The 23,867-nt window shown below is 29.6% G+C and overlaps 1 protein-coding gene across 3 annotated transcripts in view; it reads right to left on the bottom strand.

Moving 5' to 3' along the window:
- The window catches only part of LOC143193578 (uncharacterized), a 169,464-nt gene extending 153,904 nt beyond the window's left edge, over window positions 1–15,560 (bottom strand). For all 3 annotated transcript variants that reach the window (XM_076399878.1, XM_076399880.1, XM_076399879.1), the window contains exon 1: window positions 14,992–15,560. The gene's annotated coding sequence lies outside the window, so the exon portion shown is untranslated. The remainder of the gene's footprint in view (window positions 1–14,991) is intronic.
- Between the last annotated feature and the right edge of the window lie 8,307 nt (window positions 15,561–23,867).

Below are 23,867 nucleotides of genomic sequence, written 5' to 3'. Positions count from 1 at the left end.
CTGGTATTACCTTCAATGTTTGTATTAATTACAATAGCATATTTAATATAAATAAAATAATTTCCACTTGTAATGACTAAATACTTTTGTCAACGCTTAAAGTTAAATATAAATTTGTCGTTTATCCCTTATAGAGTTTTATTCTGACATTCGAAAATTGAAAATAAATTACATTTCTTGAAAGCTGAAAAAATTAATATTGAGTTCACAAGGTATCCTCAAGACCCTGAATTAATATAAAATAAATACTTAAGATTGCAATACGAATGCATGCAAAAGTAAACGATCTTTGGGGTTAACAATTTGAAAACCTATAAGACCACCAAATAATATTGATTAATTCTGGCTTTGATACCAAATCCCAAAACATGAATAACAACCCTCGCATTAGTTGAAAATTGCGAAACAAACCACAATTAATTATGCATACATAATACTTTAGTTTGAAAAGTTATTAGACCGAATGAATTATCAAACACATTCACATTATCATGCATGAGTACACAAGTCATGAAGGTAAGAAGATTGAAATAAATCGAGCCAATGATAGACAGCTATCAAGCTTCCGTTGTAATAAACTGACGGCTAATAAAAAATAATATATGAAAAAAGTCGCTACTATATCAATCTCTTTATCGGTCAATAAGCAAAATGTTCCAAGACAGTTAAATTAACGATAATTGAAGGTAAGCATTTAACAATCTTAAATACAGATAAAATAGTAGACTATTGCTTTGTTAAGCTAAATAACATTTTATCTGATTAACGGGTCATTACAATTTTAGTATATATAAATTTATGATTTATTACTTATTAGGCTACCTATAAATATATACAAGTATCCCAGATGTCTTGACAACAAAGAGTATATTTTACGAGAATTCCTTCGCAGTGATGGCCAGGTCAATTGCTGATTGTAGAGGTCGATAGTTATTTATGGAGTTGATTTATGTCATCCACGCCCACTTGTTAGGGTATGATTGTTATTTTTGAAGCTAGTGTGAAACACGTAACGTATTACTGAGCAATGGCTACTATGTTGAAGAATACCACCGAATAAACAAATAAACCTCAATATAAATCATGGAAAACAGTATACGGTACGGCATTAAGATGTTTATAATTCTATATATGGAATTCCAGTTAGTTATTCCTTAGAAATTGGTTATATAAAGAAATTTTGATAACAAGAATGGGTTAAATTGAATTTCTAAATCTTCGCAACAGTCGGAACGTACGAATTCTTGAATGATAAAAAATTGGCGTAAGAATTGCGGTGTTATGAATATGATTTTTTTCCGCCACTCCAAACTTTCAATAAGATATATCATTTGAGCATTATACGTTTATAGTGAGTGTGTTATATTTTACTTGATTTTACATACACTACTTATTATTATTACTTTCGCAGGAACCAAAAACTAGTTAATTTTTATTTATTTATTTGATATTGGCTCTCATATAGCCGACGAGAAGATGGGCAAGAATATAACTTAATGTTAAAATTGTAGTATTTAGAAAATGGGAGAAAGAATTATATACTTCTTTTTATTTCTGTAAGATGACCAGCTAGATCCGAATGGTCTTTCGCTGATGTTACAAGAACAATTCAAGAAGATTAATTAATGGGTGACAAAAACATACAACTAGGATTGTCAAAGTTGGGCTAATTACTACGAATTATGTATTATGAATGGGTAAGGCTTTCATCAGAGGGTTGGGATGAATAAGTTACCCTACTACCTTACGCTGAAAATATTTGTAAAGCTCATCACTAATTGAATGCTTGACATAGGTGCACAATCTTTCTTGCATTGGAAGAGTAGGAGACGCTGTCTTTCTGCTCTTATCCTCTGGCTGTACGGCACCAATGAATATGTGGTTATCACAATACCCCACTCGGTGCAACTCCGTAAAGAAATTCCAAGCCTTTCTTCTATAATATCGTTTATATATTATTATTTACTTGAAACAACAAGCACTAAATATTCTTGAAGTTTATATGGGAGCAGAAACACTTGTTATTTTTTGTTTATATATTTGACATTAACTTTCACTGAATCGCCGGGTGGGATGGGAGGATGGATGATGGTTACAGTGTTCCGTAAATAGGAGAGAGAGATAGACGTAGCACTTAGAGCCTTTTATAATATATATATATATATATATATATATATATATATATATATATATATAATATTCACTCTTTGCCATTTTTTATTAAAACATAATGCATATTACTGCGCTGGTCTTCTTCCTATTGATTAAACTTTTCGAAAATATTAATTTGAGTTTAGTCGAAAAAAAATTAAATATTATTCTTGTATCAACTGATACTGAAAGGTGAAATAAAACTTAGCAATCGGTTTTTGGATTTTATTTCAAAAATCTTACTATTTCTTAATTGCAGCGCTACATCATGAAGCCCAAGGATTTGTGGCAAGCGTAGGTTGACGCAAATAAAGCGCGACAGTGGTTTTACATATAATACATAATTTCTTCAAAATTGATATGCTATTTTATTTATATTATATATATTCTTAGCCCGAACACAAAATGTGTTTTTTTTCTAATTTACTGCATCGCCTTCAAAGTAAGTACCTCCGGAATGCACTTGATGACAATTATTAATACAATCGTCGAAATATTATTCCGAAATAGACTTAAGTTCCTGCCGCCAATTATTCTTCAACCAGATGTGGTCTTTTTCGATAAACTTAAATCTCTACTTTCAGGATATTTAGCTTTAGTTGAAGATCTTGAAAATCAGTTATAGCGATGGAAATATTCCAACACAGTTCGATCGCTATTAAAAGTACTTAATCTGTCTTTAATAGATTTTTGGAAACTGGATACAGGATATTCCATTTACATTACAAATACGATAATTTTTATTCTTTTTCGATCAAAATCCAAGGCAGTGCACCGCATATGATCCAGCAACATGTCGCTGCTATGCAGCGGATGCAACGATAAAATATCGTCACGAATGACTTAAATTTACTTAGACTATTTCCTGAGGTTTTTTCTCCCGGCTTTAATTTTTTAATAAGCCATAATAGGACCTTAAAGTAAACATAACCCTCAGATTCAGTCAGATCTATGTGGCAAAATAATTAAATAACTTGAAAATATAGTGCAATATTATATATCAGGTAAAGTGATTATAAATATGTTTTATTACAATTTGTATTTTAACTTGTCTCTATACAACTAAATATTTATTGTTGCTGCTAAATTTTAATTGTAAAAAATATTGACAAGAATATAGATATATTAAAATAACAAGATAGTAATAGTAATATATTAAGATTTTTAATTATCAACAGTTAGACCGTTATTTTATTATGGACTTGGTTTATGTTTTAAACGCCTACCATGAAAGCTCAAATGGTATCTAAAATCACTCTGAGAAGAAAGTAAGAAACTGGCTTTTAAGTAATTGACACTTTTGTTTTAATTACTATAATATAATGTAATTATATTTCTTTTTGAGATTAAAAAAATTATATATTATAATAAAAGCTTATAATCTCAAATCTACGTGTTGGTGTAGAGCGACCATATAACAATGTTTAGGAAATATTATTCCTGCAATGTCTATTTCTAGGAAAATATATTCTGAAAAAGACAGGAATCTGGTGGTGCTTTTCCAATTATTGCCAAAACCTTCGACCAGGTTTAGCACTAACGTTGAAATCCTGCAGTTTCATTGGTTTTATAACAGAGAAGTTTCTCCGGATTTCAACGGCAATGTTTTGCACATATTATTTTTTTATATAATATAAACATATTTGTTATAATTCACATATACTTATTATGTGTTTCATAGAGATTCACATATGGAAACTCGCTTTATTTCTTTCAACAATGTAAATTCATGTAGAGTGATCCTACCTTTATATAGATATATTCTATGGATTAATACTTTTGAAACTCACTATGGTATGATTTTGCACAAGCATTACTAAAGTTGTGCGAATTTAAAAGCATCAATAATTAAAATTCGAAATTAGTTTTTCCTAGATCTACTAATTATACTACTTTATTAGTTGTTGTAGCAATGCCCCATATAATGTAGTCTTATATAATATTTAAGTTTAACATATTTTTCACATTTTCTACAATGAAAGAGTATAATAGAACTTATATCGTCTACGAAACAACTATAGACGCCGAAAAAGTGCAATAAATTCAATCTCTGCTGGAGGAATTATTAATGACCCTCTGTATTGAAACATGTTTAATATATGATTTATTATATAGGTTCCTTTTACTTATTTCTTTAAGAAATAGTTTAGAATTTTCGGCCATTACATAATAAAGTAAAAATTAGTAAATATTATATACAAAATGTCCATAATATTTCTGCTGAAGCAGATTTTTTAAATGTTATGCCTAAGAAAATGTTTAGTGACAATAGGTCTCGCATTGCATTGAATATAGTTGTAATGTTTGTCATGGTAATGTATATTATGACTTTGGGGAATAGGGAATACTATCCCAGCCATCTCAATATCCAGACCGGCGAAGGCCGGATGTCTTTTTGGATGATTTTGATCCAAAACCAATTAAACCCTGGTTGGTAAAAAGGAGAGAAAATATAATTTTTAACAATATATTTACATAGTAATTCTTATATAAACAACACATTTTTTATGAACAATACGAACAATGTGAAGTTAAATTATTTATAATTATAACAAATTGCATGCAAACCACTTGCATCCATCTATTTATTGATAAACAGAATTAATCGTATAGTAAATTTAATGCATATTACCTGTGTATGTAAACGCTAGAAAAAATATACATCGATCAGCACAATTTTGTCTTTACAAGGAAGGTGTTTAAACGTGTTTCAAACCAAGCCATCTTTAGCGTACGCCTAACTATCCAGATAATTCTGTACTTTATTTTCTAAGTTTGGTTCTACACTGACAACAATTCTTGCTAGGTTTTTTTTCTCGGTATTCCGTTAGTTAAATGTTTTATTTCTTGTTACAAAAAAACCTACGATGGTACATGTCACTGCGTACTCGGTGATATACTATTACAAGTATACAACATGGGATCCGTTAGATATTTATCATTTTAAAACTATTATGATATATCTCAACTGTGTAGTAAACGGACATACAGATTCGAAATTTTTATCGCTAAAGCACTAAGTCAAAATCTCTCACTGGCTTTAGGACCTTATATTTAAGAATTTCCTTCTTTATTTATTATATTATTGGCAAGACTTCAGTATCTGCTAATAAAAAATAATTGAAATTCCTTTAGTTCGTCATAATTAAATTTTTAGCACCTATTTGGCTCTCTGTTATTCCAAATGCATACAAATGCAGCATTATTTTCAGACAGTACAGTTTATTGATATGGCTGAAATGATTGTTAGATTTTCCATTGCGTATAGATAAGCACAATAACAAATTGGAAGCACTCCTGACCTAAGTACTATGTTAACACGACACTGTTGGATTAAATAGCTCGTAACATTAACCACTAGTATAAACTAAAAATTATAATGATTGTTCTTTGCAATAGCAATAGAATAAAAACAAAGCAGTCCATTTGTGAATTCAGACTTCTTAAAAATGGCACGACACAAATGAATAGCAAACCATTTTGGTTATTGAGTAGTATTTTTAAAATTATAAAGATACAATAAAAACAGGCAATTAACAATTTTCAAACTAAGTATTTCCTTCGTAGCTATTTTAAAAGGTTGACAGTGCGCAAATACATTTGGATTTATTAATGAAATGCACATATATATCAAATTTTTGGGTACAGTGTCCATATGAAATAGTCCATTCCAAATTATTTTAAATGAAGTAATTTTAAAAATAGGTTTATAGGCTTATTAATTTACTTAATATCAATTTAAAGTACTCATATTTCTAGATTGCAAAAGCTAAATTGCTACTTGTAATTTATAGAAAGGAAATAAACTAAACTGTATTATTTTTGAAAACTATGTTCTAATTGCAATTGATCTACATATTACTACCCTTTATAATCATTAAGCAAGAATACTATTTACAGAAATTTAAAGAATGTAATTAAATTTAATTGCATATATCAATGTTTAGTAAATTACTAAAATATTCACCATATTATTGTAAACAGTTTATTATTTTTAAAGTATTTGTAGTATACATTCTATAAAACTACAGCAATAGCTTTCGAACTGCTACTGAATTACTCACTCAGGTCAGGCGAGTTGCGAAATCATATATACTAACTGTAAGAATTAGTCTGTGACTTATTTAGCTAAACAGTCAATATCAAGCTGAATAAATTAATTCTCTGTATTATATTAAGGGCTATATAATAGGTATATTATAAGGTATATATGGGCATTAATTATTCAACACAAACGATAGTGGATACGGCGTTACTCATTTTATTAAATGAGTAACTGATGACAATTTTTAAAATTATTTCAATAAACTATAAACACTGAATTTATAACAAATATAGTACAAAAATAAAATGTTATAATTTTATAATATAATATTAAATTAGTTAGTCATTATCATTGGTATAAATATGTTTTCATTGACAACTTAAAATGAGTATAAAATATTAATTTGGTATCCTACTTAGTTATATATTAGTTCGTTCATGTTTCTGATATGAGGAACCGAAATTTTATCGATGTTTTGATAACTTCAAAATAGTGATCAAATATGATTTTATACAATGTAAAATGCATAAATAGCAGGATGTGCAGCCCTTTGTTTTAATCTGAAAAAAAGTGTAATTGATGGGACTCTGAAGTCCGTAGGTGTAATCTAAATTCTATGTCTGGCATAACACCAGTAACAAATAAGTCGAAATAAGTCCAATAAAGAGAAAAATACTTGAGAAAATTATTGCTAAACTTTCCAAAGCGTGACAGAAAACTAAATGGAAAAAAATTAGAAAAGTGGGTAGTAAGGAAAGCTGAATGATGCTTGCTCTTCAAGGGCTAAAGCTATTCATGGGATGAATTAGAAACCATGGGGAGATCTACTGGGTATGATCTTTAGGTTTTTCCAGGTATTTTAGTCAGAGACATCTACTAATATAAAATCCAAGTATTAATATAACTGTTAAAAAATCTGACCTAACAGTTAAATTCGACCCGCAAATGAAACTCTCAAAATCTTAACAGCTTGATAGTCAGCAAAATATTGTCCCCAGGTGTTTACATGCAATGAGAAAAATCCAAAAAAACTAACTAGCAGAATTTATTGAATATGTCATTTCGATACCTGTGAACTTTTCTATTTCTTTGTGTTTGTTTCATTTTCATTGTTTGTCAGGAAAAAAAGTTTTCTGTGGCGTATCCAGATTGCGAATAGAAAGTGCATATTCTATAACAATCCCAAGTGCAAAAGGTTATGAGCTACTCCCAAACCATCCACATCGATACCGAAGCGGAATATTTATGACCGTACAGTCTTATTGTGTATACTGTAGTATATTATGAGCTGCTAATACTGAATTGTTACTGCAGGAATATACCAATACCAATGAAACAAATTGAATAACATTTTTGGGTTTTAAAAGATATAGTGCTGCAGCTGGAATAAAAAGTTCTGTCTTCTGATTACTACTTGTTGAGATCGATATAGTAAGGCTTAAGCACGATAAGAAGCACGAAAAAGAAATACCAGACAAACCAATATCATTCTTTCAACACGGTATAACTAATGAAACAAATTGAATAACATTTTGTGTTTTAATAGATATACTACTGCAGCTGGAATAAAAAGTTCTGTCTTCTGATTACTACTTGTTGAGATCGATATAGTAAGGCTTAAGCACGATAAGAAGCACGAAAATGAAATACCGGACAAACCAATATCATTCTTTCAACACGGTATAGCCACCTTGCCAGATCGATGAACCCAGAAAATGTTTGAAATTATTTTGATTAATATATATTACCCAAATAGAAATTTACAACTACCTAAATAAATCATCACTGGAGAATATTACTAACAATAACTGATGTATCTTAAAGTCCTTCAAATGCTAAAGCATATGACAAAGTGATATTTCAGCACGACAACGCTCAACCACATTTCCCGGTAGATCAGCCATAGCGTGCTGGAGCCGTCTTAGATAGATGCCAAATATTGAGGCGATTTTTATATTGCTCTAAATACACGCGATATTTGTATGCTGGCATAAATATGAGGAAAACTCTAATTAAAGAGAGATAATAATTTTAACATACGTTTTACCAATTCCTCTGATTAAGGCTTATAAAAATTATTAATTTGAATTTATTCGTACAACCTATAGTTAATCATTGTTTTTCACACTTGTGCTATATTTTTAAATCGAAAAACTCTGAATCCTGAAAACCATTAAATACAACGGTGTGGTAATTGTAACTGTACTGCTAGAAAGGCAATCGGTAGAGTAGCATATAGTTGTTAGTGCTGGATAAAACACCTATGAAGACAATATGATAAAAGTTAATGGAGATATATATTATAGGTTAAAGCTGATCCTAGAAGCAATACATCTTACAACCATCATTAGTTATTCTTCAAAAGGTATTGTAGGTCTATTGGTTTCTTCCTCAAATGGGAATTACAAAAAAAAGGAAAACGTTAATTTATTTCAAAATTACAGGTTTTTGTTAGTCTTAACGGTTACAGAATTTAAATCACAGATATATTTGTTTGATGCAATATTTTTTATACAATTTTTCAAAACTTAATTGAATATATTTTGTTAATATTGTTTGGTAGATTATTATAGATATAGCTAGATAGATAGTTAGTTTTAGATTATAATAAGAATAGAAACGAAACCGTTAAAATTGGTATTACTTTATATGTTAAGATAGGTCTCGCAAAGAGAAAGGCAGATTAACAAATATATTTTCCTCTCACATCTAACACCTTCATCAGCTGCTAATGGCAATTCATGGCACGTCAGAATAATCAAGTTGAAAACATATGTGATGTTGTGGCATGAATATTATGAACTTGTGTTGGTTTTTTGTGGTTTTAGGGCTTACAACATATCACATATATCTAATGCAATTCAATATAACCTTTGTGAACTATAATATTCAATTTGCCGTGATCTTTTAATTTATGGGCTTTATTCCATTTTTATATAAGTGGCATTGTCGCAGCAAAATTTGAGATAGGCAACATTTTTTAAACTAGTTCGAAAAGGTGTACATTCTATGTTCGGCTGTATATAAATTTTGTGTAAATGTATGTTCGCCGATTTTGTGCACTTCCGAGATGGTCTCATTGTATTCAAGACAGGATCTGTTGGGGCGAAGGGGGAAATCTAGGGAATCCCTAAAATTTCAAATGCACGTAAAAGTTTTCACATTTATTTTTCTAAAATATTCATATATTTTTGTATAATGTTATTGCTGAGCTGATGTGATGGAAAATTGGAAGTCGTTTAGTGCAGAAGCCATTCAGTTTTTTAAGCACTCTTTATGGTGTAATTTTTAAAGCGTTTAGCTCTCAATTGGAGGTCACTAGTTTGATTCCCAGCACGAAAAATTGTTTTTCTAATTTAGCTAGACTATTTGTCATATCACCTAGGCTAGGTAGCAGTTTAAAATTAAATATATACATAATAATCGTTGTAATAGCTAAATAAAAATATACAAGACCCTTATTAAACCTCTCTAGTACACGTATTTTATATTCTACTCTATGCACACAATTTAGCTTAATACTTACCTAAACCTATTTACCTATTTATAATATTATTTTGACTACTACCAACTGATGACTTAGAAGTCGGTGCCGAGCCCAAACAATACAAAAATAACAATATAATTTTGAGACATATACAAAAAATTTAATTACCAACAAAACAAATCTAAAATAATATAATTGTTTGAGTTCGGTTGGGTTCTTAAAATTAAACTACGAACAAAACAAATCTGATTTGTGGCTCGGCACTAACTTCAGAGGAATGAGTGGACAATAGTTAAAATAATATTGTAAATAGATTCAACACAGATATATTTCACTTACTTAACTACAACAACAAACACAACACACACAAAAAAAAACACAATGCAACTGACCGATGACTTCTAATGACGACAATAAGTAAATAGTTATAATTAATTTTTTTAATAAAAATTCACGTGCCTACAGAACGATATATCACAGTAATTAGGACAAAGATATACTATACTTGTGTACGAATCTTTTAAATGTACAATATTATTTAATATTTTTTATTCTTCAAGAATAAAAATACTATTATAAGATTAATAGTTTATGGCAAACATATTATATTGCAAGCAAATACATATTATTACATATATACAAAGTATAATATTATTCTGCAACACTGCCACTTGTTTTCATTATATAATTTTAAATGTGTTAAAACAGCAGGTTTAGGGAATAATATAAAACTAGTGAATAGGGTGGACATCGAACAATTCATTTATTAATTTGGTTTTTTTGAGATGCTTAGTAGCTAGCTTAATAACTTTTTCCATAATCTCACAAAATCTTATATTCAGCCCTTCCAAAGTCTGCCAACATAAATTTTATCACTTATGATGAATTTACTTACATTTTGTTAACCGTGTTAGTCACAGTATAGTCGATAATTCCCTAGTTTGTTTAAATGCAGTATTACTACTTTAACAAGTAGCAAAGTAAAATGTATAAGGTATAAACTGATAAATAAATTAATCTATCAAGGTCCTCAGAGCTTCGAACCAGAATAAATTTTACTTTAACCACCATTGCCATTATAATACTCAGAGTCGCGATAAGATATAGAATATATTGGAAGCTTGCATACATTTTAATCAGTGATATATCTGGAATGAATAACTTTCCATTTAATTTTGTTGTATAAGGTGAACAAATCTGCGGACGAAGTCTTCTGGTATTATCATATCCCAATTGTCGGTTTAGTTTTAATGATTCAATATTGGTTACGTCCAAGTCAATGGCAAATAATGGACTAGAGAGTCAAGCATATTCGAAGACAATGCACTTAAAGACTACTTGCTCAAAGTTTTAAATGGTAGGATCAGCAAGGTGTATCAGCAAATATTCCGCAAAATCATGCAAGAACATTTGCACTAGTGAGTAACAGGCGCAAAAGCATATCCTTGCACGACAATGCTACACGGTACAGAGTTGTGACAGATACACTGTTGCAGATTAAATGGGAAGTTCTTACGCAACCAGCCTACTCACAAGACTTAGCGCCTTCTACTACACGGTTTCGAAATGCTGAAAAAGTACACAAATTGATCGATGACTTGATTTTTCGAAACGATATCGCTAAGTTGCCAGAAAGATTGCTAAAAGTTGTAAAAATTATGGGAAATACTTTGATTAATATATATTCTGCGGTATGTATAGCAATGATACGACTGCATACAAGCATTTAATAAAATTCGTATTGAAGTGGATAAGGATATAGTTCCAAGGATATCTATATACAGGGATATATTGTTTTGCATTTTTAACAAACTAAGTTCTATTCCTTAATGAATTCCCCCTTGCTACATCCTTTGAGGTTATTTCTGTGTTTATTTATTTTTCGATAGTTTTCATAGTACTGAAAGAGCTGCAAGTCAAGCCATGTCACGTTGAAATTCTTATTTAGTTAGGTTAGTATTCTTATTCGAGTTATTTTCCATGCAGGCTCGTATCACCGATTTTGCAACATCACATGTTTAGATTGAAAACAGCTATGGATGAGTCAGGGTTTTATTTTTCTTTGAGTTTAATTACTTAAAACTTATTAGTTATGAGTTGAGTGACCGAAACAGTAAGAAATATATGTTGTAGCCTCATGGTTCCTAAAATGTTTCTTCTCTTAAAATTTAAAAAAAAAATAATTTCCTAAAATTATTTAATTCCAGTATAGGCGTACTGCTAAAAAGGAACATTATACAGAGCATATAGAAAGCAAGATATCGTATACTCTTGCCTAGGTATCTCTTCTAAATGTTAATTCAATTCGAAATTTTAAATATTAACGGCAAAATAAATGTAAATATTCAAAAGTAATACAACTATAAACCAAAATGTACATTATTTTATGACTCAACTGGGTGCCAAAAGTGATACAGTTATGTTATAATCGAACAAGTCTCTATATAATAACTTAAATCCGAGTAGAACAACTACACACATCATGATTTTGTTACAACCCGGTGCCTTTTCATGTAAATTTTCTCTTTCTCTTTTTTTTTGAATATTTATCACGATAAGTAGACTGGTAAAGTAGTACTTTGTCAGTTAAAGCTCATGATACGTATACAGGGGCAGGTTAAAGATTTTTTAATAAAATATTAAATAAAATAATATAATATGATATAAAATATTATATGGTTTTATATAATTATTTTATGTAAAAAATTTAAATAAAATATTGTGGAAACATAATGCAATAACATTTAATACTTTTTACAAATAACCAATAAAACATAAAACTGAAAAGTTCATAATCACATTGAAAGGTCTGAATAATCAGTCTTATACAGAAATCTGAAGTCTGAAATTATATTATCAGATAGTATATCTAAATTTTGATTAAAACTCACAAAAAAAAGCATTAAAAGTTTAATTACAAAAAAAGTTACTATATAAAATCGCACCCTTTGTGCTGCAAATAAATAACCTATCCTAGAATTCTATAATTATTTAATAATTATTGTCAGTAGCTAGTAATGCCAAAAGATGTATACAGAAGAGACTAAAGACTTTCAAAATATTAAAAGAAAATAGTTTTTTTGCAATGGCAGTTTTCAAATTCTTAGTTTCTATAATAAAATATATTGTTATGTTTTTGTTTATAATATTCTACATCCAAAATAAAATAAAAAATGTCTATTATATGTTGATATAAAAGAAGATATCGATAAATAGCAGTGAAAAAGTTATATAAATTAAATAAAAGTATACAGAATAGATAATAATAGTTAATAAAATACATAAAATATAAATTTAACAAGCTAATTACTTGAAGCCAAATTAGATAATAGGTACATTGCAGATGTTATTCATTAGATATTAAAAACCTTACAGTAACTCTCTATATGGATGTACAGTTTGCAGCGTTCAATACTAAAATTTACAACTTTATTGAATCGCCATGCCTAAATCTTATCTTGATTATATTAAAATTGAACATTCGAAATTTCCAAACATAACTATAATTCAAATAACTAATAGTTTCAATTGATTAATAGTTTCAGTCCCCAGTGTTAATTAACAAGAATAAATCGTTTAATAGGTTTTGTCTATCAAAGTTCCACAACTATCTCATTATGCAATTTTAGGCATTTTTAATGGTTAATAAGAGAATACAAGAGGAGTTACACTGTACGTACACACTTGATATATTCATATATCCAGTAATGATATAACTATAAATGTCTTTAGTTAAATATGTATGCATTTAATTGACACAAACATACTTTGCTGGTATTGAAGTTTTGTCAAAAAGATGAGCACTTAATTTAGTTGATCATTAATGACTTTTATTGATATACAACCTATTTTCTACAACCTGTTTGCTATTAAAAATCAATTTATGAGATAACAATATTTAACGTAGTAAAATATACAACTATAAATCCACTGCAACCTCGGGGTATCCATGAAATAACTTGAACTATAGTGATTATATTATGTAATATGACATAAAACTATTATATATGTTGTTTTGCTAAATTTTATGTCAATTTAATAACATCTATAAAAGTAGCTCAATTTTGAAAGTAATGCACAAAAGTTAATTAAATTAAGAAAACTGAAAAACTAGTAAAACTATCTCCTGCTTTAGAAATTTGTCTGCAAAAAAAATATAATTTATAATTCACAAAAAGCAATGCGATATATGGCTATACAATGCATTAATTTCCAGGTACTTTCTTCTAAGACATGACATATTCGAATCCTATATTACCTGTCTGCATCAATATATGCATTTCTCTTATTCAGAACACTTCTTTTAACAAAAACATATTTGGTGATTTATTATGTGTAGAATCAAGACAAGTATAATAAATGAAAATTTATAACTGAAAGATAATTATATTTTCTTAGTTTTTGTATTATCTTAATTTGATTAAGTTTCGTGCATTCTTTTTAAAATTCAGCTACTGTATGTAAAAATCTATGTTTTATGTGCTATATTTCTTAACTATCCAAATTACGAACGATAAGTAATAGGAATATTACTAGTAATGTTTATGTTTTAATGAAGTTCATACAAATACTAATTACAAAAAGCGAGCAAAATGAATTCTTAAGGGCTTTAATCTTAACCAGAATGTTAATAATTATTTACCTATTTTACTTCTAATATTAAGTATAGAGACAACTTGGGATGCGATGAAACTTGATACAAAACTCCATTGAAACGGTTATATGAAAAATAATTTGCGTTCAAATACAAATTAATGTATTCAAGAAATCAGTAGATTTACAAGAAATGCTCCATTAAATGTTTTGCAAAAGAATTGTAACCCTTAAGTAACAGTAAAGAAATATGCAGACTCAATAGAATTAAACGATTTGTTATTATACAGTGTATTTAATATAATATTAGTATTTAATAGTAAAAAAACAACACAATTGTAATTACTTAATCCAAACTATTTTCCTGTGACTATCTAGTGTCCGATTGTAAATAAATATAGAGTTATAAGTGTAAAAACAAGTGTCAGTTAGCCGGCAATGAATAGTAACAAAGTATTATCAAAAAATATTTAAAAGTCTACAGAATCAGTGATTTATTGGTAATAAAATATATGTAACATCCTTAAAATAAAAATTATTAACTAGCAATATTTTGAATAACAATATAATATTTACTAATAATAAAAAAGTTACACGAGAATATATTTAGTGACTTATTGTGCAGAAAGAATACGCAACATCATCCACATCATGTTTAAAAAATGAAATAGAGTGCGAAAATAAGCGAAGAATAAAGCTATAATATAACACTCACCGTTCGATGACCATCCAACCAGGGGAACTGAAACCATCCACGAAAAATTTTCGTTTCTAATGTTTACGATCTTTGCACTGGTTTTCGATAATAATGGGTAATAAAAATATTTGAGTTAATTGTTATTAGCGTCTGCACATGGCATTGAACGATGCTTTCCAATAAGATGTAGTTTGCCTCAATTTCACCAACAATAACACTTCTTTTGGTTATACTGCCGTTCAGTTTTTATCGCTGTCAACTCGTCACTTATCTCACTATATAGTTATCCTTTAATTAAACATAATTCTTAATAAACATCATGATCGCACCTATAATACTGTTTACTTGTTTGGTGTTTTTATAATATTTTTTATCAGAATATCAGATAAATGTTTTAAAGTTTTTGTTTGGAGTAGCGCACGTTGAAACGAGTACCAAGCGGATTCGGTACGTGTGCAGTACCGATGTCAGGCGCGATTGCAGACACGATTTCTTGGGTCGATCTGATGGAAGAACACCATTCCCCTACTTTGTTGGACGGCCGGTACTCAGCGTGGTGTTCTGGTACTGCGGTCGAATTTTTACTGACTGAAAACGCTATTTTACAGTTGGGTGATGGGCACTGGTTCTTCGGCCGAGATCCGAATGGCTGGAGGTGATACCGTATGGCAAATGGTACCTTTGCTAATGATTCGAAAATAAAAATAGATGCCGAAAATGTTACATGAGTTATTACCGTTGGTAGTCAAGAGATATGGTTGGTGATTATGTTTTTTTTATTTAACATCAAACAACAGCTGATTTATTTGGTGAAGTATCTAAAAAACTAATAATAATTTTAAATATTTGAATAATTAGAAGTGCAACTGTAGATATAAATGAGTAGCCATTAATCGGTTCATTGCCCATTATATTTGTTATTTAAATCTAAGCTGATAAATAATTCCCCAATAATAATCTTTCAAAACTGTTATAATATGTATGATTACGCATGCAAGTCTCTTATTATTATAACTTCTAGATACTAACATTCTGGGATGATTCACCTGTTTTGGCGTAATTATGTTTTCCTGGTTGTATTCTTAGTTAACCTACTTAGCAATGTGTCAAACATAGTAATTAATTATTATTGAAGATTAATAACTAAGAATTATATTATAATTTATTATTTATAACCTAAAAAATGTTTTTGTGATATACTGTGTTCTTTTTAACTTAAGTCAGAACTAGACTTATACGTACGTTATACAAACAAAACAATTGAAAACAAGTTGAATTAGAAATATATTTGGGAAATATTGCCATCTATACGTTTCTACTTAACGTTGAAAAACTATAAAATTTTTCAAAATAGTCACTGCTATAAAATGTATTACTTTTTGACACGGAATTTGTGACATATAAAACAGACTATATAAATGAATATTATATTAGTTTCTATTTTTTGATTCTTTAAAGGTTACTATTTGTCTTTAATTCCGGAAACAATTAGATGTGTCTCTATTTTTTGTGTTTAATAGTTTCCCACAATTTGTTTTACTACATATTTAGCTCAAAATAATTTGTTTAATTCTTCTGTAGATCTGAATTTCTGTAGCTTTATTTTTAATTGCTTTTAATATGCTTTTTAATTACTATTGAAAATTATATATTCTGATCATTTATTGCAAAAGTTTTGTTTAATATTATTAAAACATTTTGAAATTAATTATCCTTCACAATATTATAATTCTTTCTTCACAAAGACATAAATAAAATATATAGACAGTACTCAACTTTACGCTTTTGTCCCCTTTTATACATTTATATTGTCATTCCTCATATTAGGTACTTGCATTTGTTCTGATTATTTTTCCCTCAAAAAAGACCTTTCTTAAGAAAAATCAGTATAATAGTATTGAAAGAACTATGATGGTTTTAGCAGCGATTCAATCAGCAAGCGGCAGTGGGAAAGTGCTATGACTGGTGAGTACGCTGGGTGCGGAAGGAGTTTTTATTTGAACTGCAACAGTGTTTTCTTCACAACTCCTGAAACGTGTGACCGATAATTGTTATATAGAGGATGACTTTTCGAATATTACTTGCTATTGTTGATTTTTTTGCAATAATTCGTAATTTAATTTGTTCAGTTAGCGTCGGTTGATATCTGCAGCACCAATTTAATTCGAATTTACCTGTATATCATGAATTCATAAATATTCTGCTTCGGTGTAAATGTGGTAGATTCACTCTTCATCGCTAGCCACAGTACGCCATACTACTACCTACTACCATACCAACTACTTGGAAAACAATGAAATTGCGATTTTGAGTTGGTTCAAAATGACCTTTTCAGTTAATTTGTATGGTAGGCACTTTTTCTTATTTTGGATATTTTCCATCACGTATAAATATCTGCAAACAGTTTATTCAACTTCTGGTTTGAAAGTTCTTTGAGTGTTTCACCTGGATTTTCGTCCAAGAAATCTTGCAATTCATTGTATTCGAAATATTATGGTCCTCCAGACCATTCTTTGCTATCAAAATGGCCACTTATAAATCGTTGAAATCAAAACCGATAATTGAGATATGACGGAGCAGCATCACTCTGAATTTCTAAAATTGTTTGATAGCCTTTGGCATGTGATTTCTGGTTGCATGATTAGATAATATATGAGAAATACTAAAACTATCAAATGCAGCAGTTAGCTTTTTAGTAGCAGCTATGACTGATTAAAGTATTTTGAAATGTAAATTATTAAATTGAAGACAAGGCCGACATATGTGGCTTTTTCTGACAATGAAATTTGGGAGTTCTCGATTTTCGAAGAAGATGGGCTGTGTTTTCTGTGGGTTGAATTGCAACATCTAGGAATATAACGGTTAGATCATCGCATAGACCTAACCGAGTACATTTGGCCTCTAGACCTTCGTACCAAATCTTCTCAAAAACTTTGGTTATGTCCAAAAAGAACGCTATATCGGGCTAATAAACAGGATTTATATTTATTGTATATTATATATCATTTGGTTGGAATATGTTAGTTGTTAAATATTCTACGAATAATTCAGCTTTTTCATCGTTGCATCGAACATATTAATTTCGATCATTTTTAATAGGCGGTACTGTAATAATTGGTCATTAAAAACTCTAAGTTGCTTTATATAGCGAGTAATCTTTGCCCGCTTCCGGGCTTAATCTACTTACATATTTTTCGAAGTAACTCTGTTACTTTAATATTTTGATTTGTCTGATTACTAATTCTACTATATTTTGTTTAGGTTCTGGTTCTGTGCCATCCTAGCTTTTCATCTTTCTTTCATCGCTTCCCTAATTTCAGGAAGGTAATTTACCTCATATTGTAACTTCTCTCTTGATGTCATAGTAGCTTTTACAGCAGACCGAATTTGTTCAATTATAATTCGGGTTTATACCTCAAGATCGTCTATACATTTGAGTCTTACGTTTAAACTAATTTCTTCCTGCATTATATATTCTAAACGTGTCCCAGCTAGTAAATTTGTTTTTAATATTAAGCTTCTTTGCTTTTTCAGAATTGTCGCGCCTAGTGTTAACAATACTGAAATGTGATCAGATGATAGTTCACACAAGCTCTCGATTTGTATTTGGTGAAATGCCTTTCGAAATGCAAAAATCTAGTAGGTCCAGGCTGTTTGTTAAACACTAAAGTCAATTTCATCATGTCGACAATGACTGGCTTGTTGGTTATAGTTTCCTGCTTCTTTACTTCAATTTGTTTTCGCTAGGTTTTTTGTCGCAAATATTTCTTGCCGTTGAATTGCTGTTTCTTCAAGTTTTTTACTTTCAATGGCAGATGGCTTCGCAAAGATTTTGGGCTTTGTCAGGTTACATGAATTGTGCAGCTTTCATTTTATTTGGCTGAAATACTTTTATTTTCTTCTGGTACACTACACATTCTTTATAACTGACAGGGTGTCCTTTTTCGTTACACAGTGCACATGTTGCTACGCTAATGCGTTGCTTTCTACAATGATTTGATACTTTTCAAATCTAGGTTCCCTATCGCAGATATGTTTAGTATGCCCAAGCTCTCGGCAGATTGTGCATTGAGGAATATTATTATTTTTCTCTAGAGGTTCAACTTTTATTTTACAATCTATTAGGTATTTTACATCATAAAGGTTTTTTTTGTTCTCATTTTGTACTAAATCGACGTAAAACAGCGAAGATGTTTTAGTAATTTTTTCGCAATTTGAGTTTATCGTATTTTCACTATAAGTGTAACGGTCGCGTCTTCATGTCAGTTTCGCGTCCTCAAGTCCACATTAAATATCTTCCTGAATTGTTGTTGGCGGTAGTCCCCTTATAACAGCTCTGTATCACTTTTTTAACTGATATATGGAGAATTCTGTTTGTATGTTTCTTTATACTTCTATAATCTATTTCATTTGTATAAATAACTTGTCATTATTTGTCAGAATTTTGAATTGTACTCGGTTGGTGGTTCTGTACGATATTCCCATGATGTTTTCTTATTAGCGGGGAAGGTGTCACCTCGGATTTCTTCTTCATTTTATACTTCACCTCAGTACATACGGGTTTTCGTCTACCTGCCTTTCTAGTTAATTAGTTAGTTTCATAATTTTCTCGTTCTCTTGGTATGTCTTCGATGTCTTGTAACGGACCTTGCATATACGACGGCATAGCTGTAAGCTCATAACTTTGTTCCAACAGTTTTTGGTTTAACTGCTGATTCGTATCTTTTAATATATTGATTTCATTTATAACTGCAATTGGATCAATTTTCTTTTATAATTGTAATGTATTTTTGCAAGAGTTGTTATTTTCACAGTTCGATAATTATAAGGGCGAAACTTGGAACGTTCTTTGTTTCGCATCACTTATTCAGTAACGCACAAATGGCATTGTTGTAATCTCTAATTTTAAGCCCCTAGGTTAACTAAATGCATCTTGCATGAATACTGACCGAGTTTTTATGCAAGCTGAGCAATTTATTGTATCAGGTTCTCCGCATACTTTTAAGGACATCGGTCAATCTTGTCTCTTTAAAGTACGGACCTGTAGCTATTCGCCGATTGCTTATCGAGTTGATCGGCTCGAATTTAACTACGTTGAGTATTTGATTTTTAAGAGCTACCGAATTACGTTAACAAACTGTAATTTTGATAATAAAGTTTTGCCATTTAAATGTGTTGCTCAGTTGTATAACTTCTCATTGTATTTTAGCATCAGTAGCTGAATAATAAAAAGATTATATAAAAATTTCCAAAACAAAAACGCTGCCATATGCTGTCAACTTCGACCGGTAACCCTGAAATTTAAATCGAAAAACCCTAAGTTTAATTTTAAATCATAATCTAATGGTTATACTCTCGTTCCAATATGTTTATCGTTCTTCATGTTAGTAATCAAAGAATTATATATAATTATTTATATATATAAAATATTAACCATTTCTAAATAAAATTTGAGAATAATTATAATATTATAAAAAAAGTGTATATAATTGCTTAAGGGGGTTTTCAGCTCTCAATTTCAAAATAGAGAGTGAATATATTTTTAGGTCAGGTAATTTATATTTAATCACATTATTTATTACAGTTATTGCATCTGATACTAATTCTGTATATTTTTTTCTAAAAGGTGCTTACCGATTTCGACTTAATTATCTCAAGATATAACGGTATTACTTAAGCATAACATTTAATTCTCTCCTTAATATAATACCTGATAATAAAAAGCTACAAATTAATTATATCAAATATATGTAAGTTGTGCATTCTGTCAGTAATGTATTTACTGGAAATATTATCATAATGATTTAATTTTTTAATCTAAAAAATACTTAAAATAAAGAAATGGGCATTTTCTCTATTTTTACCAATTAGAATTTATTTGAACTCTATTTCTTGCTAAATATCGGCTCCCTACAATCATCCTCGAGAGTACAGCTACCGACTGAGGAGTAACCAACTTAAAATTTGGCTACCGGTCTGAGTGAAATGTTCTTTGCTGGATTTTATCCTTAAAACAAAAAATATTCAAAAATTCATTAATCCACAATTATTGCAACTGCAGGAGGACCATCCTATCGTTTTCCTTTCGTTCCCCGATATATATTTAGAAATGCTATAACCGAAGATCATCTTATATATTATAAGTTGAAGTAAACTTTCATATTTAGTGTTCAATTGAAGTTAATTTTTGCGCTGAGAGCAGTTCAAATAATTTCAATGATGTTAACAGACTTTTAGAATTAATATTATATTTTATATCTTAAATTTCATGTTAAAATAATTTAAATGTAAATTATTGAAATCAAAATGGGCTGAAAATCCAGCAGAGGAAATAATTTGAGTGAGTAATTGATAGATTTGAGTTCATTAATTTTATATGCTACATGCAAGAAAATATTTCTTTGGGAGTTGAGACTGAAGTATTAAATATTTTCAGTAATATAATAGATATCTGTCAGAGATTATTAATCTGTACACATTATAGTTTTTTCGAAAATTGCTATACGACTGCATCTTTACTTTAAGTAATTATTTCTACTTAATTAATGAAGGAAAAAAATATCAGCCTTGGAAAAAAGGTTCAAATTCACCGTAGGTTTACCACGCTTAAAGCTAAACGTTGTGTGAAAAGTTTTTGATATAATTATCAAATCCAGTTTCTGTCAAGGCAGTTACGGGAAAAGGTAATTGTTGAAATGTTTGATAGATCAGTTGAAAAACATGAAGTCAAATTTGTGAAATATATTGACGATGGTGATACTAAGATCTTCCAGGATATACTCGATATAAATACTTACAACGGTGATCCAAAGATCCAAAAAAGTGCGTAGGGCTACAAATTGAGAATGGGTGCAAAACAACGAAATGCAAAAAAACATACCAGAAGGGTTTTCGGCACAGATAAAGGAAAATTAACTGATAAAAAAAGTGATAAACAAATTGTCTTCATACAATGGTTTCAGCGATTCGTCGACATACAGATCGTACTGAGGCCATAATAGCTAAAATGAAACTTAAGCTACTTTCTATCACAGCAGTTTACCTAATAAAGGATCACAACATATATATTAATTACCTTATACTAATCGCAAACAGAAAATTTCTGTTAATCTCGCTTCTTTAAGAAACACAGTTTTCGAGACATTAATTAAGAGAATAGTTAAGATTAAGAATTTTGTTTTCAATAGCTCTACATTATCAGCAAGATTTCGGTCGTGTTAATAAAGGCGCGTCATTTTATTAAGGCCCCCATTTTATCAGCCTATAATTTTTTGGGTTATTAATTCTTTAGTTTTTTTAAATATTAAACATTGATAATTTTTGCAGCACATGATGTAGAGCATGTATGAACACTTCCGACGTTTGGGATAATGAAAAAATTTTACTATTCTTATCAATAATTTCAAGTTTTTAGACTGGAACTATCACTCAACGTGGCTTCTGAACCACGTTCCTTGGCATCATCATGAAGCTGATGAGAGAGACCATTCTAGCGGACATTAAAAGACTAGTGACGGATTTTACACCCATCAATTTAAAATATTCAAATGGCATTAGAAGCCGCAACTAGGATTGTCCTATCGTCTTGTTTACTGCTGCTATCAAGCCGTCAATATTTGTAAATTGGAACCAGCTATATTACACATTCCCTCTGATATTTAAATTAAACAATTATTACGTTTTTATTTTCCTTTCATTTGTAATATTTATTTGGATATATTTGTACGATAAAAATTATGTAAAAATTAACATAACAATGTTTACATGAAAATATTTAAATAAAGTTATCTGTTAAATCTATAACCCTAATGTGGGTACCAGCATCTTCAGGAATTTGCAGCAACGAGCGAACGAATATGAATGAACAGAAACTTAGGTTATTTTAAATACAAAGTAGCCTAAATAAATGTTGAAAATTTTAAAACATACTTTTCTCCTCCAAAATTGTCGGTATACGCAATATTGTTTAAGAATGCAATTTAATTTAATAAAATATTTCTTCAAATATTCTGATTCCTCTCTGCAGTGGCGGATTTACCAACATTAGAAACCCTACGCATGCGAAGTAGGTCACGAATTAAGATAAGTCTTGATATTGGCTTTATTCAGAATCAAATATATGAAATATATGAAAAATGTGAGTATTTATTTTCGATATCGTTTTGTTGATGTAATCCTAATTTAGCACAATTATTTCAGTGGAGACTGTTAATTTGGGAAGTATTTTTAGAAAACTCAGGAATATTCAGCTCTTTCTTCAGAGGAAGAACTGTTTCAAATGGTTAATTCAATATTTTAATTATATAGTTCTTTTTAGAAACAAGCCTGAGAAATGTACCCCGTAGATGGTAAAGACTTCTAATTATATCATTGCATATTTAATTAATGTTATATGAATAACTGTTTGGACTTGTAAACAGAAACATTGTAGTGAATTGAATTGTGATAAACACACCGAAGAAAAAATTAACTAATGGTGGAATCAGATATGAGTGTATTTGTACAAAATATACATGAGCATTTGGTTGGAATGTATGAGGAGAGAATAGATACATTTTATGGATCACTTTTACAGATGATATGGCAAATGCATTAGAGGAAATGTGGTGATTCAATCAATAGATATACAGGAAATCGGTAGAATTTAGCAAAAAAAATGTACACGGGTACTAATAAAAGAAAATGAGGAGAAACATACTAATTTCCAAATGCTTTGATCTGGAAACACAGTATCATAAAAATATTTTTACAAAAAAATTAACCGACTTCAAAAAATAAATAAGGAACTCATTAAATAATAGATATTTATTGCTTTTTAATGTTTTTCAAGTTTTATTAAGTATTACAATAGATATCTGGAGTAAAATTACAGCCCGTATGAGGAAAAATACCAA

This window comes from Rhynchophorus ferrugineus, unplaced genomic scaffold (assembly GCF_030347505.1).
Source record: "Rhynchophorus ferrugineus isolate W39M unplaced genomic scaffold, kcgeb_rfMv2 rfM3, whole genome shotgun sequence".
Taxonomy (NCBI): Eukaryota; Metazoa; Arthropoda; class Insecta; order Coleoptera; family Curculionidae; genus Rhynchophorus; species Rhynchophorus ferrugineus.
Note: the sequence above shows the minus strand (reverse complement) of the source record. Positions and strands in the feature narration are given on the sequence as shown.